Source organism: Felis catus, chromosome A1, assembly GCF_018350175.1.
Source record: "Felis catus isolate Fca126 chromosome A1, F.catus_Fca126_mat1.0, whole genome shotgun sequence".
In the NCBI taxonomy this organism is placed as follows: domain Eukaryota; kingdom Metazoa; phylum Chordata; class Mammalia; order Carnivora; family Felidae; genus Felis; species Felis catus.
In genome coordinates this window covers 153,192,333-153,210,645 of record NC_058368.1, presented here as the reverse complement: position 1 = coordinate 153,210,645, position 18,313 = coordinate 153,192,333, and the positions used below count along the sequence as shown (strand labels likewise).

The window sequence follows — 18,313 nt, the reverse complement described above, 5'->3', positions numbered from 1 at the left end:
TGGTGCTTCTATAATGCTTGGTAATTTTGACCTTTATTCTCGGCCAATAAAATATGTTAAATTGTGGCTTTTGTATCTGTTAATCTTGGTGTTTAAGTTTTGGAAGCAAATTAGAATCTCCTTAGTTATGAAAATTCTTACATTAATCCACAAAAATGAAAGCAAGCTTATTAAAGAAGAAAAGGAGTTAATGTTAACATTGTTCATGAAATACGAGTAAGTTTCTTCGTTTTGTGAAGCTTGCATTCTCACATGGTTCATGACATTTCTAGGAGTATGGAAGCAATAATGCAAATAATATACTTGTGGGCTTGAAACTTGTATCTGCTGGTATAAATAGCAAAGTGTCTGTTAGAAAATACTCAAGGCATAAGAATGACAATAAATTTTTGATAAAATGAAATTCGAAAACAGTCTGCATGATGGGCATGCTAGCATGTGAGCTATGCTGCCATTTCTAGAATACTGCCATAAATTAGGTCTTTCTCCCCCTTCCAGAGTTGGTATCCAATCTGTATAATTAACAGATATGTTTTAAAATCAGTGGTTCACCTGCTAAAAATATTTTTAAGTATAATTACCTTAACCACAATATAAAGTTACTAACAGAAACATGTTTCCTTTTGAATCAGGGTTGTTTTGTTTGTTTTTGAGCAACATTAGTATTTTAAGTTATGTAGGTAAGTGAATTAGTTTCACGTGCAAATGATGATATAAACGTTAGCAGAAATAAATCTTCCTGAAAACACACACACACGTCCAAAATTTTTCTTGAACAAGTAATTTTTCACATGGGTATGACCTAATTAAATTGGCCACAGCAATAGACAAAACAGGAAAAAAATTAAACTGTCAGCCTTAAAAACTGTGAGAATGTCTCTGATTTATTTCAGGATTTCTCTAAGTGTTACGAAGTGATAGGGTAAAAGCTAGATCAGGAAACAAAAACCATGTTTTAAAATCCATCTCTAAGGACCCATTTGTTAAAACAGCACATTCTCTCTTGTTTGTTTTTATATCTAGCCTTTTGTGCTTCAGGAAAGGAACTGCCTGCTGAAAATAACTTGCATGTGAAAATTACATGTGTTTTTTTTTCTTTTTCTTAAAAGAATACATATACAGCTAATACTTTGAATCTTTTAGATGTGCCCCCAGGAAACATAAACATTTTAGAAAAGAAAAGAATGTTTAAATGTAGATCGTGTGACATTTGCCTGGGTCCGGCCCAGGCTGGGCAAATACAGAAAAGGGAGCTTCTTTATCTAAAGTACTCAGCCATGGAGATTTCTGACCTCAGAGTAAAAACAAGTTCCTTTCCCAAACACTGCATGTTTCAATCCCAGGCTCTCCCTTATATGCTGGTCTGTAAAATAATGTAACAGAGAATCTAGAATCTCAAGTGTTCAATCCAAAATGCTGACCACCCACTATATGTGCACTGTCAGGCACTGAGATGCAAGGAGAAAACATCAGATTCCTACTCTCAAGTTGCTCACAGAGACAATACTTTACAAAGTAATAGGTTAACTTCGTTTAGAAGCAAGACCTATATAATCCATCCACCTGTTGTTCCTATGCTTTACTCAGGGAAGGGTGACAGAAGGGAATTCTTTCTGCGCATTGCTATTTTGATAATTTTGTTGGATCTCCAACTACAATGATGAAAAATGTTTTCAAAGTCTTTAGTTAGATTGTATCTGGATGAACCATACCTACTATGGCCAATTTTTTATTTTATTTTATTTTTTTGATTCAGGCATTTAAACTTATTGGCAAACATTCAGTGAGACACAAACAGACCATAATGTCTAAAAGAGTTAAAAGATTCTCCTAATATGATCAAAGAGGAAAATAAGTACAGGAGATGTGGCTGCTTAACTCAGTGATATCTATCAGTTCCATTAAGGTGGGAAAGAATCAACTTTGCTATTTGACAGATCTTCCCGAGAGGAAGATGGAGAACCGGGTAAAACAGCAAGATGGTTAAGCTGCCTGCTCCTGAAGGAAGTGAAGTCTTAGGGCTTCGTGCTGATTTGGAGAACTCATCTTCAATCTGAAAGTGCCTCCCTCTGAGGACTATGATACAGCCTTCAAACAGGAGCAGTTAATCTTGGCAGGACTTGTAAAAAGATCTCACAAGAGGGTAGAATCCAGGTATTCAAACCGTAACTGCGTGCAAGCTGTCACCGTCAGCAATCCCCTTTATCTCTGCCTCGCCCTTCCCATAATTCCTTCAGGTTATAAAAAAGTGGTGAAAAAAATCAAATGCATTCAATGAGCCCATTTAAAAACAGCTGCCCAGTCCCATTTCTTTAATTTTAAATCGGCTCTAAATAAAGCGAAACATCAGCTCACTATTTTTTCCACGTTCCACACAGTGTGACAGACCTTACACTGTGTCCTCCACCAGTGAACATTAACACACCCATCCAAAAAGAGCTCTCACAGATACTGAGCTAAATGTGTTCAGCAACCTGACATACTGACTCCACACAACCTCTACTTCTAATATTTATTTCAGTTTCTGGCAAAGAGTTTTGGCCAATGATACATGATAAAAATATGCAGGTGATAGTGCCTAGCCTGCCATTAAAACACAAAGAATTAAATGTCTAGACACTAAAATGTAAAGTTTATAGAGGTGCCAGCACTTAAATATTTGAGGAATAAAAAGCTAGAGTTCCACAGGTAATGAGAAATTGGTCTTACAGACACCGCACATCTCACTGTAACCACAAAAGTTGAACTACTGTGCTGTTAGTAGTTGGCACTATGATTCAGAGAGTTTGAAAATAAAGGAGATTTTGCTAATATAAAGTCCAGTGAACTAAGATGAAAAAGACAAAGATTAAAGGAATTACAGAAGCTAATAGGGAAAAAAAAATACTCAAGAATTGTTCATTGCTATACTTGAAAAGGGGAATCCAAAGAATGATAACTGAAGATGAATAAAAAGACATAATATTAATATAATAATAATTTCTTGTGAAAGAAAAAAATAACTGTACCTTCAGATTGAAAGTATAATACCATGTACCAGGGAAATTTTGATACAGATTCCTTAATACCAAATCATAGCCTTACTAAGTTTTAAACTTTAAGATATTCAAGCAGAAAAAAAGCCAATCTGTGACTAAGTGGTAAATTTTAGGCTTTCTTCAGACTTCTTTACATCAACTAGTAGTGCTAAAAGACAATGGAACAATATCTATTAAGTTCTGAGGGGAAAAAGTGGTCCAAGAATATTATACTCAGCCAATAGAGCATTTGAAATTATCAACCATTAAAAAAATATGCTGGGAATGCAACATCCATGTATCCTTTTGGGTAGAGGTAACCCAAACTACATGATAATAAAATATAACCAATAAAGAGATGAATTGCCCATACAGAAGAAAAAACAGAATTCAGTACAAAGATGGCAAAAGGATCATGTGGGGTGCCTGGGTGGCTCAGTCAGTTGGGTATCTAACTCTTGATCTCATGGTTGGTGGCTTTCAGCCCTGTGTTGGGCTCTGACCTAGCAGTCTGGAGCCTGCATAGGATTCTCTCTCCCTCTCTCTAAAATAAACTTGAAAAAAAAAAAAAAAGGATCATGTAAAAAGACCTATACATCTATGCATTTAGATATAAAACCAATACTGAACAAAATCATGAGAATTAGAGAGTCAAATGAAAAAGTTAAGTCTAGACAACCTAAAAAGATAATATTAACTAAGAAAGTTCCTAAGGTTGGGATAGAGGAGATGGGAGACATGATTATTCATGATTCCATCTTTTACAGCATGTAGTCAATCAATACTATAAAATTGAAATACCTAGGTAATAAAAAACAGTGATTCTAATCATTAAAAAATTTTTTTTTTAAATTTGAGATAGAAAGAGTGAAAGAGCTGGGGTGGGGGCACAGAGAGAGAGAATCCCAAGCAGGTTATGCACTGTTGGTGCAGAGCTTGACTTGGGCTCAATCCAACAAACCGATAGATCACGATCTGAGCCAAAATCAAGAGTCAGATGCTTAACTGACAGAGCCACCCAGGCATCCCTCTAATCCTTTAATGTATTTATAATTTCTTGTCTTCTTTTTTCTTAAAGTAAGCTCTATGCCCCAACTTGGGGCTTGAACTCACAACCCTTAGATCAAGAGTCACATGTTCCTCCAAAGGATCCAGCCAGGCACCCCTACCTAGTATATCTATATTTGTGGTATAGAACAATTTTTTGAAATTCAACAATTACTCCTCTTCCATTTTAGTTTTTCTAATTAAATTTTCAAATAAATTTAGTTTTGTATATTACAGCAAATATAATATGGTCACATAATTTAAAATTTACTTGTAATTAGACATCCAATAGTATTTAGTATTCCAAAAAAGGTGTCTAGAATGATGTGCACTTAATGTTACTTTTATTTTTAAATAGCCAATGGTATTCAAAGAGACTTAATGACATATGTATGTATAAAGTGGGAATGATTTTAAAAATGATCCTTTGTTTTTAATGCCTCATTTGCTCTTTCTGGTGCTCTTCATTCCTTTCTTTGGAACAGGATTTGCTCGTATCACTTCCCTTTCCCTCTAGCCTGCAGAACTTCTTTTTAGCATTTCTTAGAGTTCAGATATGTTAGAAATAAATTCTTTCAACTTTTGTCTGCCTGAAAATGTCTTTATTCCATCTTCATTATTATTATTTTTAATGTTTTATTTTATATTTGAGAGACAGAGAGAGAGACACACACAAAGAGTGTGAATGGGGGAGGGGCAGAGAGAGAGGGAGACACAGAATCTGAAGCAGGCTCTAGGCTCTGAGCTGTCAGCACTGAGCCCGACGCGGGGCTCTAACTCACGAACTGTGAGATCATGATCTGAGCCCAAGTTGGACGCTTAACCGATGGAGCCACCCAGGCACCCCGCATTATCATTTTAGGGGAATATTTTCACCAGATATGGAATTCTAGGTTAACAGGTTTTTTGTTTGTCTGGGGACTTTGAAGATATCATTATACTGTCTTCTGGTTTCCAAGGTTTCTGATGAGAATAGTGTTTGTTTTTACCTTTTTCTTTTTTTTTGTATGCAATGTTTCCTTTACTTCCCCAAGCTGTCCCCATGATTTTCTATTTAGATTTTCAAGAGTCTGTGATATACCTGGGTATAATTTTCTTTGTTGGGGGTTCTCTTAAGCTTTTTGGATTTGTGTTTTTTGCTATAGAATTTTGAAAATTCCTGGCCATCACTGTTTCTGTTATGGTCACCTAATGTTAATGAGGATTATTTTTGAAGTCATTTTAAAGGTTTTTAACCTTGGGGTGCCTGCGTGGCTCATAAAGTAAGAGCAGGTGACTCTTGATCTTGCGGTCATGAGTTTGAACTTCATGTTGGCTGTAGAGATTACTTTAAAAAAACTTTTTAATCTTTATGCTTTTATTCTGTTTCAATTCTTTATAGTAAATATTTACCATTTTTTCCAAATAGTAATTTTTTTAACTACAAGCAAGTTTGTCAGTATATTAACAAAGATCAATTCCATATAATGGGTTAATACAGATGAATTGTATATAATGGGAACATGGACATGTGGATAATTTTTTGTTTCTCTTTTCCACATTTTAAAAACTGAAACATAGAGATGTTAAAATAATAGGTATAATGTTTTTGGAGCCACAGGGAAAATGTGCAATTTCAAAATCTCCACATTTTTGTGGAGGCTTTACAAATGGCCTATATAAAACCAGTTATCTTTTAGATAGTCTAAGAAAGTGCACAAAATGATGCAGGACAAGGGAATTCGAGAAATGAAATCTTCATTAAAATTCAGTTTTCAGCTGAAAAAAATCACAAATTTGTGATAAAAAAAAAAAAAAAAGAGTATCTTTCATTAAACTTTACCCTCCTAGAAAGCAAGAGACTATGTCCAGTTCACCATTATACTTTAAATTTGCAGCGTGGACCCTGGCACACAAAAGGAGCTTAAGAAATATTTGTGAAGAGATTATGGTTTTTAAATATCAGCAGGGGTGAGAGTGGGATGGGGGTGGGGACAAACGTGGGTCTGAGGCATATGTTGATTTTAGTCCTCTGTTTCTCTCACTATAGTTAAGTGATCTGGTAGACGCTCAATAAAATTTTGTTTTGGTTTGGTCTTTCCATTTCACATGTTAGTTACATTGCCAAGACTCCCTCATGGGAGAAGCAAGCATCCACTCCTGGCTGGGTCTCTGCTTTTTTGGGCTGGTGCCCCTCTGGTGGTGGGCTTGCTTGGTGCTTAGCTCCCAGGTGACTTTCTGGCTGTCTCTGGCTTCTCTGCTGGGGCTGGTTTGTATATTACTGCTGCCGCTTCTTGCGGCCACTTCCTCTCAAAGGACTTCACAGCTTTCTGCTTTTGCTCTTCCCTTGGCAGACAACCCTGAAAAGTCTCTGTTGATCTCTTGTTTCTGCCTTCGCATACTCGTGGGCTGCAGACCTACTGCTGTTTCGTATCGCTAGTGACTTGGCAGCAAAGACAATGGATTTCATGCCAGTGACAGCACTGAAAAGATAAATCCAGTATTTGTGCATTTGTACATTGTTTTAGGTATGAGATAAGTAGGAATTGCATCGTTCCTAGCCTCTTATTTTTTTATCTCTTCTTTTTTTTCAGTTTCAGTGGCTTTTGTTGATGTTATTTATAATAAGAATCTACAATCTGATGTGTGCATTAAATATACAGAGAAAGGAAACAAGCAAGTTCATCTTGATGGACATTGGTTAGTCAACACAATTGAAATACTTAGAAGTCTACGGGAATATTTATTACCTGAATGTTTTTACAAATTATTTGGATGGGATAGGCAATGACCTAGTGTTCACCATGGGTTACGTTAGGTTCTAAAATTTCTTACTATTTTAAGGGACATTATCTATTCAGAACTAGTAGAGTCAATACATTTTCAGCTGGCTTAGTTTGTTGACTTCACACATGTCTATGACTAAAATATTGGTTAGCAGGCCTTCACTTTCAAGGTTTGGACTTGGAAAGATGACTGTTCTTTTTTTTCATGTTTTAAATTTATTTTTGAGAGAGCACAAGCGGCAAGGGGCAACGAGAGGGGGACAGAGGATCCGAAGCGAGCTCTGCGCTGACAGCAGTGAGCCTGATGTGGATCTTGAACTCATGAACCACAAGATCATGACATGAGCCAAAGCTGGACGCACAACCAACTAAGCTACTGAGGTGCCCAGAAAGATGTCTGTTCTAAATTTTGTAATTCTTAGGAATAACAATTCCTTTTTTAAAAAAACAAGTTTCTTTCTTTCTTTTTTTTTAACATTTTAATTTGTTTTTGAGAGACAGAGTCAGATCGTGAGTGGGGGAGGCTCAGAGAAAGAGGGAGTCAAAGAATCAGAAGCAGTCTCCAGGCTCTGAGCTGTCAGCACAGAGCCGGATGCGGGGCTTGAGCCAACAAATTCTGAGATCAGGACCTGGGCCAAAGTCGGACGCTCAACCGACTTAGCCACCCTGGCGCCCCAGGAATAACAATTCTATATGCTTTTTACCATATATATCTAGAGTACAGACAAGATTATGTTTTCAGGCAAAGTTTCTACCTACAGTTTAAGGACGTATTTCCCTGCATGTCACTTAATGGACACAAGAAACATTGGTCAGGTTTCTTTGTGATAAATATTCATGAAACAAAAGACAATTATTATGTTTTGCCTCAGCAATCTTATCTCCAGACATGATCCCTGTTCCTTCAGCCTTTTCTCTTGAACCTTCTTCTAAAGAAGAAGGTTCACCTCTGACACTCTTATTGTTCATCATGCTTCTGTTAAGTTTCAAAGCATGGAACACTTATCAGTCATATTACTTATCAGGAGCCAGACTATTTCTGCCAAGACAGAAGAAAAATTAAGGTGTGTGTGTGTGTGTGTTTATGTGTGTGTGTGTTGTTATAAGAACACAAATCCCTGACCCCAGTAACTCCCTGCTTTGAGAGCCCCCAGATTAGAAAAATTTCAGAAGTACAGATTGAATTGGGTGGTAGGACTGAGGGATAGAGAAGGCTAGAGGTGGTCATAATAGTAGAGAGATGGAACTAAATAATATAGAGGAGGTTTGGAATCAGAATAATTTTTTTATGGTTTTAATAAGAAGAGGTGAAGAGAATCCAGTTGGAAGAAATTTTGAATGTAAAACATATTTTTTAAATTAAGATGATAAAAATACCAAACTGCACCATGATTATTTATTTAAATCTTGTTATATCTATAAATACTCTTTAAGAATATAATTTGAACCTATTTTTGGTTTATTCTGAGAAACCTCTGCCACAGGCACTGGAAATACTCAAAGTTTGCACATGGAAATAATATGAATAATAATAACAACAACAGTAACAAAATAATTAGTAAATTGTCTTTATGCTCTCTGGTTGGTTTTTCTATGCAGAAAAGATTATTCAAAAGTTTGCTTTTAGTTTTGTCTAATGGTAAAAAGTTTGCAAAGTGTCCAGCCAACTACAAACATGAGTCAAAATGGCCCATTGCTGATGTGTATATGTATATCAAACTGCCATGATATACACTATAGGTATCTTACAATCTTATTTGCCAATTATTATACAATAAACTTCAAAAAAAAACTCAAAAAAAAAAAAAAGGAACAAACTACTGGGGCGCCTGGGTGGCTCAGTCAGTTAAGCAGCTGTCTCTTGATTTCAGCTCAGCCCACGGTTTGTGGGAATGAGCTCCAAGCTGGGCTCTGCACTGACAGCACAGAGTTTGCTTGGGATTCTCTCTCTCCTCTCTGTTTCCCCCTCCCCACTTGCTCTCTCTCTCAAAAATAAATAAACATAGAAAAAAAAAACTATTGATACACATAACAACATCAATGAATCTCAAAATATGCTGGGTAAAAAAAGCCAGACACAAATGAGTACACACTCTATTGACACAAAATCCTAGAACATACAAATTTATATAGAGAGACAGAAAACAGACCAGTGGTTGCCAGGAGGGAGAGATGTTCTGCAGGTGGGCCTAGGAATCTTCTAGGGTGATGGGAATGATTGTGGTTTCATGGGTGTGTAACCACCTTGCTTCTTAAAAGCTTGAGGACAGGGGCGCCTGGGTGGCGCAGTCGGTTAAGCGTCCGACTTCACCCAGGTCACGATCTCGCGGTCCGTGAGTTTGAGCCCCGCGTCGGGCTCTGGGCTGATGGCTCGGAGCCTGGAGCCTGTTTCCGATTCTGTGTCTCCCTCTCTCTCTGCCCCTCCCCCGTTCATGCTCTGTCTCTCTCTGTCCCCAAAAAAAGAAATAAACGTTGAAAAAAAAAAAAAGCTTGAGGACAAACCAGAGTTTTGAATTTGTTGTTTTAACAAATTGGAAACTAATCTTTTAAACCAAGGGTCAGCAAACTTTTTCTGAGAAGAATCACATAGTAAACATTTTAGACTTAGGACATAACAGTCTTTGTCAAAAACAATCTGAAAATTTTAATTTCATACCATTTCCACATGTCACAAAATATTCTCTTTTCTATTTTTTCCCCAACATATATAAATGTAAAACCCATTCTTTACTAGTACTTTTAAACATGGCTCTTGTCAACATCCTTTAAAAAGTCTTTTTGAAGGATTTAAGAATCTAGCATTCAGAGATTGGTTAACCATTCTATAGATTAAGCTCAATTGTTTGGACAGTGGTAGTCGAACAAAGAATTGTGTTGATAATGATGAAAAGGGGGAAAACTGGGAAAACCCAGTGCCAATAAAAACAGGGGAAGGAATCACTTTACTGTGGAAACTAAGTTAAACATCACATACGTAGAAGTGAAAACATGTAAGATTATTTTAAGTACTAGACTGGAGATCAGGAGAGAAGGCAAGGTTAGAGGCATAAGTGTGGAAAAAGCTGTGCAGTAGTAAAAGCAGAAGCAACATCGTTATAGGATTCTTTTAAGAAAGACACGGTAAAGAGAAAATGGCTGAGTGCTCAGGATTAAAAACAGCAGAAGGACATTAACAGGAAGAGAAACCAGTGAAATAAACAAACAACTGAGAGGTCAGGGCGGAGGACAGCTACAACTAACTATACCGAGGGAAGCCAAGAGAAGATTCTGTTCCAGAAGAGTGAGGTGGTCCACATTGTCAAAAAAAGACATCAAGAAGAAGCAAAAAGAGGCACTTGTTTATTTCAGGTATAACTAACATCTCTGGGGGAAACAATGACAAAAAAGAATAGTGAGAACAGACTGAAATATATATAATATATAGTGCTGTCCAGAAAAAGTACCCTGAGGATAGGGAATCACTGGATTCTTGAAATGGTATCAGCTAGTTTGTTAAGTATATGTGAAACTGGATGGGAGTGATTCCCCTCCCCCCACCTACTTCATTCATTATTATTCTTATTTAGAGCAAAAGACTATACAGCACAGAGGCCAGTTCCTTTAAACTGAAAACTAAATCAGGTATTCCATCTGAAGATACTGAATGAATGTTCAATACATTTTCTACCATGATGGATTAATGTGGCTGTGCCTTCCTGTCAATTTTACATCTTCTCTGACACCAAGGTCCCTTCCGGAGATGCCCAATTTTTGTGTTCCTGACTTATTCCTGTTCCACAAGTTGCTGGAAGCAGATAGTCAGCCAAACACATAACTAGTGGACTTCTAAATCTTTTATATTGCTTTTTTTTTTTTTTTTTTTGCTACGACAACCTTTATTGTTTCCATTTGGTCCACAGTTTGGGCAAGGGCTCCAGGGTGGTTAAAAAGCTGCCTAGTGGTTAAGGAAGAGGCTCAGGCAAAGCCCTGGCACCAGGGGGATGCCAGAGGGGCCTCTCAAAGGTTGCCGGGCTCCCAAGGTTCCAACGTGTTATACTGCCTTTTTTTTTAATTAAAAAAAATTTTTTTTAAGTTTACTTATTTATTTTTGAGAGAGAGTGTGTGTGAGCAGGGGAGGGGCAGAGAGAGAGAGGGAAAGAGAGAGAATCCTAAGCAGGATCCACACCATCAGTGTAAAGCCTGATGTGGGGCTCGAACTCATGAAACCATGACATCATGACCTGAGCTAAAACTAAGAGTCTAATGCTTGACCGATTGAGCCATCCAGGTGCCCCTTGTTATATTGCTTTTAAAAAGGAAAAAAAAAATCTAGTAAACTTTTAAGAAATTTGTCATCACGACATGGTTAATCAAATATCAAAGACAATCTAAATGGCCTTGTTTTAGAAACAGGTGAATCAGGTGAATCAATTTCAAAATAATGACATAGTTTTTGTAGACTTTTATAGAAATGTGGAACTCAACATCCTATGTTTTGCTTTACTGAGACACACAGGTGTAAATCATGCACTGAGGAGACAGGAATAGCTTTCCAACTACAACTGGCAAAACTGGCAAATTCTGGGACCTCTCACCAGCATATAAAAATTCTTTAAGGTATCACACTTCTGGAAATTTTCACATTTATAGATTTAAGGTAATATAGCATCTAAACAGAAATCAGAAATAATTCCAGATATTAAGAACCAGAATATATATTGTGAAATATTCTTTGTTACGATTTTCAAATACTCTTGTGTCTGATGATTAAAGAGCTACTTAGTAAGGACAAATGCTCCGTGAAGTATTTGATTTACTATCAAAATTCTAAAAAAGTTCTATGGATATTTTAATTTTAAAGGGCAAGAATAGGGGCATCTGGGTGGCTCAGTTGGTTAAGCGTCTGACTTCAGCTCAGGTCATGATCTTGCGGCTTGTTAAGTTTGAGCCCCACATACAGCTTTCTGCTGACAGCTCAGAGCCTGGAGCCTCCTTCAGATTCTGTGTCTCCCTCTCTTTCTGCCTCTGTCTCTGCCTCTGTCTGCCATGCTCTGTCTCTGCCTCTCTCAAAAATAAATAAATAAGTAAATGAATAAATAAATAGAAAAACATTAAAGGACAAAAATATAAAGCAGCCCTAATTCATTGTTAACATTTATTGCTGAGGGGAAAGAAGAAAGGAAAAAAAAATACAGAGAAGCCAGAAAACCTCCAAAATTTACACCAAATCCTAACACTCAGAAATAACCACTCTATGTTGGATAGGAACTTTCTTAAAACTACAGTTTCTACAGAGGGTTTATTTTCTCCAACCCGTTAATTATGTAAGGACATGTTTTCATGTGTAAGCATTTTTTTTTTTTTTTTTTTTTAAGCTGAAGATGGGATTTATAGTTGGGCAATTGCTAGGGTAACCTGAGATCCTGGTCTGCCTGGGACAATCCTGGCTTGCTTGGGATTCCTAGTTTAGCCTCTTGTCTTGGCATTTTTATTAACATCACCCCCTTTCACTCAAGGGTCAATGACAATGCATTCCATGGCAGTTTAGCAGGGCTAGCTAGGGCTCAATTAAGGGCCCAGCATTGTCAAAGCTATCCTATTTGACACAGAAGAGCTACTGGGTATATCCTAATATAAAACCCAGATTCCAGCCAGCCTTCTTGACATGAGGATGGTCTGCAATTTAAATTCTTTCCGAACCATCTTTGATTCCTTCACTGAGTGAATACGGAATAGCTGAGCGTCTATCTAGGAGGGCACTGTAGTTTCCACGCAGGCAGTGAGCAGACAGGCTCAGTCCTCTCTCCAAGAGAACTTCATGTCCACAGCTCAGATCACTGCCTAATGGGGAACTGAGCGAAGCAGAAGATGGGTCCAGTGACTGGTCTTACTGAAAGCTGGGGATGCTCTTCCAAATATTTTATCTTTCTTCAAATAATGTTGTATAGCACTCTTTTGGAAGTTTTTCACTGTCCAATGCATGGGAAATTCTATGATTCATACGAGAAATATACATACTGTATTTATTTATTTGAGAGACAGCAGGGCAGAGATGGGCAGAGACAGAAGGAGAGAGAGACAATCCCAAGTAGGTCCCACACTGTCAGCACAGAGCCTGATGTGGGGCTCAAACTCATGAACCATGAGATCATGATGACCCAAAATCAAAAGTTGGATGCTTAACTGACTGAGCCACCCAGTGCTCCAACAATGTAAAAGATGCAGTACCTGCTTCAGAGAACTTAGAGTTAAAAGTATGAAGTATGTAAATAAAATTAAGCTATGATGTAGGTCCACACTCTCCAACATCTTTCTTGATGGAATTTTTCAACTTTGCAATACCAAGTTTCGTATGTGAGCATGTATTATCTGTCTTGTGAGTGACCTCAAAGGGAAAAAAAGATTTCGTTTCATGTATTTACTCCACAGCCAATTCTTCAGAAATGTTAAACATGTTATAGTAGTGAAAGATAAACTTTCTAGTAGTGCTTCTTTTAATTACCAGAACCTCAAGTCAATATTCTTTTCCTTTTATTTTTTAAAAAAGAACATTTTGAATAGAGTATTTCTCTTCCTTAGCCCAAACAAACACAAAAAATAGCAAACAAGTATTATATTGTTTTATATTTGGAGTCCAAGGACATTATTATCTTCTACTATTTAAGGAAGTAGAGTGTTCAATTCTTGTGACTGATAATTTAACAAAAAAAAATCTAAACAAAGATTTTAGTATAGCCCTAAACTTAATTCTCTTTACTGCTTATAATCATTCTTTTGTGGAGAATGGGATTTAAAGTCAGATATCTTGGAACTGAATCTCTACTAAATAATATTAATATAGTAAGTATAATTATATACTAATTACTATAAGTAGCTGGGCAGCTTGCTATAAATACTATTATATTGAGGTATTCTTTATTTATATGAACCTCAGTTTTTCATCTGTATAATAACAATATCAATATCAGTTACCTCAATAGATTAATATGAGGCTCAAATAAATATGTGTATTTTTAAGCTATACATACGCTTTATAAATATAGGGTGATATTTTTATTTTTATTTTTTTTAAGACAGAGGGAGACAGGACACGAGTGGGGGAGGCCCAGAGAGGGAGACACAGAATCCGAAACAGGCTCCAGGCTCTGAGCTGTCAGCACAGAGCCCGACACGGGTCTCAAACTCACGGACCATGAGATCATGAGCCGAAGCCGGATGTTTAACCGACTGAGCCACCCAGGCGCCCCTATTTTTATTGTTAAAAGGATTTTCACAAAGTTAGTCTCATCCTCAACTTGGTTGATTTCTTTGTACAGCACATTCCTACCAGTTGAGGTGGTCTGCCACCAGGTTGTGTTCAGAGAAATAACATTTTAAGGCCAAGCAGGATCTTTGCAGTTGAATATTTTACATGGCTAAGAACCACTTCTTTCCCAGAACTGATAGAGAATACAAACCAAGGTGCTATTCTGCCTTAAGTGTGATTCTAAATGTAACTCTTGACTATCTTTCTTAAGGCATGAGTAGCAGTTTCTTCACTGTTGACAGGGTTTATTTTTTATGGAGTCATTTCACAAAAATGGTGGGTGTTAATGCTTCAGTGGTTCCCAATACCTTCAGAGTTCAGAATAAAATTTCGTAACTTGGCTAATAAAGCCTTCTGTGTCTTGAGCCTCGCCTGTCACCACTCCCTGCCTGAGACTGCACACTCCAGGCATACTCAATCACCAGGCACTTTCCTTCCATTCCTCCACATGTGCTGTGCTTTTCTCTCAGGTTTGCCTTGCTTTTTCCTCTGCTGCTCTTTTGCTCCCCTGATCTGGCTAGCTCTACTCATCAGTCCAGTACCAGCTTCTTCCAGGACACAGATTCTTCTGTGGACACCCCACTAGCCCATACTGGGTTGGGTATGGGCTACCCAACATTATCACCGCAGCCTGTGCACCTGCTTCATGGCACTTGTTATGCTCTATCATAACGGCTAGCTTTCTAGTTGGTCTCCTACATCACACTGTAGACTGTAAGCTTCCAAAAGCAAGACAGCGGGATTTATTCACTGAAATGAGCCCAGCTCAGTACCCTGCAAAGACCAAGTTCTTCATAAATATTTGTTGAGCAGATGAGTGAATATATGAAGTCTAAAAAAAACCCCTGTATTACCTGGTACCTAGAAAAATAAGGGCAAGCAAAATCAGAATACCTTTAAGAACAGCTTCTACATCTTAAGGGCTTACTCTTAACTAAGAAATGAGTAAAATGGAATCATCTATGCCATTTCCTTACTACATCTTCCCAGAAATTCTGGAAGACTTGAATTGGGGTGCTCTTAGGCAGCTGCTCCATGACTCATCCCACATAGGTAAGTGTATGAGGGTATGTAATAACAAATGTTTATAGGCTGTTAAGTTGGAGCAACCACCACCTATAGTGGGAGGAGATGAAAGGCATGTTATGGGAAAGACAATAAAAGCTGAACTCTGAGTGTGTGTTTAAAGCTTTGGGGGTATATATAAAAGCATGACACATTTAACTATTTTATTGGTTTGAAAAAAGTTTTAATGTAAGTATCTTAGGCAATAGTTATATCTAAAAAAAAAAATCTGATAAAATTAGCAAACTAAACCCCAAGCCCCAAATGTTGGTCTCCATTATGTAGTTTTGCAAATTTTTCATACAGATTGTGGTTTGTCCTTTTACTTTAAAATTTACCACCTTTAGGGGCGCCTGGGTGGCTCAGTCGGTTAAGCGGCCAACTTCAGCTGAGGTCATGATCTCCTGGTCCGTGAGTTCAAGCCCCAAGTCGGGCTCTGTGCTGACAGCTCAGAGCCTGGAGCCTGTTTCAGATTCTGTATCTCCCTCTCTCTGCCCCTCCCCCATTTGTGCTCTGTCTCTCTCTGTCTCAAAAATAAATAAACGTTAAAATTTTTTTTTTTAATTTACCACCTTTATAAAAGAATGCACATTAAAAAAAAATCTTAAAAAAAAAAAAAGGGGGCGCCTGGGTGGCGCAGTCGGTTAAGCGGCCGACTTCAGCCAGGTCACGATCTCGCGGTCCGTGAGTTCGAGCCCTGCGTCAGGCTCTGGGCTGATGGCTCAGAGCCTGGAGCCTGTTTCAGATTCTGTGTCTCCCTCTCTCTCTGCTCCTCCCCCGTTCATGCTCTGTCTCTCTCTGTCCCCAAAATAAATAAACGTTGAAAAAAAAATCTTTAAAAAGAATGCACATTTTACATTATTCTTTTTTTAAATGTTTATTTGAGTGAGAGAGAGCGACAGACAGACAGTGTGAATGGGGGAAGGGCAGAGAGAGAAGGAGACACAGAATGTGAAGCAGGCTCCAGGCTCTGAGCTGTCAGCACAGAGCCCAACGTGGGGCTTGAACTCCTGAGCCATGAGATCATGACCTGAGCCAAGGTCGGATGCCTAACCGCTTAACGGCCTGAGCCACCCAGGTGCCCCTTTACAACATTATTTTAACCAAGGTTGTAATTTTTATAAGAAAAATGTAGTATTTATAAGACAAAGAAACAAAATTGCATATTTGAAAAAAAATCTTAAAATATAAGGAAACATTCTATATTTGTACGAGGAAATGTCTGTATGGTTAACGGTGAATTTGTGTATTCCCCCACATGGCAAAGGATGACGTGATCCTTTATATGATTTGTCAATAATTATAAAGTCTGGACACAGAAACAGCAGGCCATTTCTTTCAGATATGTTCTAAAGGGTACAACAGTTTTCTCTACCCTTGCTTACATTTTTCCTAAAGAATTATGGACTGTTATCTCTGTAGTTTATATATTAATTTCCCTTTTCTACATTTTTTATGCATATGTGTGAAATTAATAGGATTGAAATATTGGTAGTTGGATCTTCTTCATTTTATTAAATCTTTAATATACAAAGTTGAAGTCGGTGGTATACTGAGCAATTGGGTTTCTTAATGGTTACTACATTTTAGGAAAGGGGCAGCCTCTCGGTGCTACAAGCCGATTGCCTGTGATATTGTGATTTATAATAAGAAATATAGATTTGGTCTTCCATCTAGTTTCTGACACAAATCTCCGAAAGCCCTTGGCATTTCCTCTAGTGAGGAGAGCAATAAAGGTGTCTTTTGTTGTGTTCATGAGGCGACTTTTAGAAAGTACCTAAGGATAGGGACCAGCTGCCAGTGGAGCCAACCCTGTGATTAGACATTTGGAACTTTGAGTCCTACCTCTGACCTCTAGGGAGAGGAGAGGGGCTGGAAGTTGATTTAATCTCTGGCACACAGTGATTTAATCAGTCATGCCCATGGAATGAAGCTTCCATAGAAACTCAAAAGGATTAGGTTTAGAGAGTTTCCAGGTTGGGAACACATGGAGATTTGGGGAGAATGGAGAGCGTGGGGAGAGCATGGAGGCTCTGTGCCCTTACCCCTGCCTTGCCCAGTGCATACCTTCTGTCTGGCTGTTCCTGTTATATCCTTTTATAATAAACCAGTCATCTAGTAAGTAAAATGTTTCTCTGAGTTCTGTGAGCTGCTCTAGCAGATTAACTGAACCCAGGAAGGGGTCTTTTTTTTTTTTTTTTTTAAAGTAGGCTTCACCCCCAGGGTGGAGCCCAGTGCAGAACCCAATGTGGGGCTTGAACTCACAGCCCTAAGATTAGGTCCTGAGCTGGGATCAAGAGTTGGATGCTCAACTGACTGAGCCACCCAGATGTCCCCCGAGGAGGGGGTCTTGGGGACCTCTGATTTATAGCCAGTCACTCATGAGTATAGGTAACAACCTGGGCTTATGACCACTATCGGAAATGGGGTGGTGGGGAGCAGTCCTGTAGGACTGAAACTTTAGCTTGTAGAATCTAATGTTATCTCCAGCAGATAGTGCTAGAATTGAGTTCAGTGGCAGGGCACCCAGCTGGTGTCCTGAGAATTGCTTGTTGGTGGTATGGGGAAACTCCATCCCCACACACAAACATTGGAATCTGGACTCAGAACACCATTACCTGCCAAAGTGCCAAAAAGTACGTATCCTTTTTTTTTTTTTTAATTTTTTTAAAACACTTATTTATTTTTGAGACAGAGACAGAGCATGAGCAGGGGAGGGGCAGAGAGAGAGGGAGACACAGAATTTGAAACAGGACCAGGCTCTGAGCTGTCAGCACAGAGCCTGACGCAGGGCTCGAACTCACAGACTGTGAGATCATGACCCAAGCCGAAGTCGGACGCTTAACCGACTGAGCCACCCAGGTGCCCCAAGAAGTATGTATCCTTAATAAGTTGTATGATGGGCTTGTCCTCTGTACAAAAACCTGATAAAATAAGTACTTTTTTCCCCAAAATGTTTATTTATTTTTGAGAGAGAGAGAGTATGTGTGTGCACTTGTGCACAAGCTAGAGAGGGGCAGAGAGAGAGAAGGAGACACAGAATCCGAAACAGGTTCCAGTCTCTGAGCTGTCAGAGCAGAGCTCAACATGGGGCTTGAACTCATGAATTATAGATCATGACCTGGGCCGAAGTC

At 38.3% G+C, this 18,313-nt stretch overlaps 1 protein-coding gene across 8 annotated transcripts in view; it reads right to left on the bottom strand.

Annotated features, from left to right (window-relative positions):
• ADGRV1 (adhesion G protein-coupled receptor V1) overlaps positions 1-18,313 on the bottom strand; it is a 591,098-nt gene that overhangs the window by 13,224 nt on the left and 559,561 nt on the right. The window lies entirely within an intron of this gene.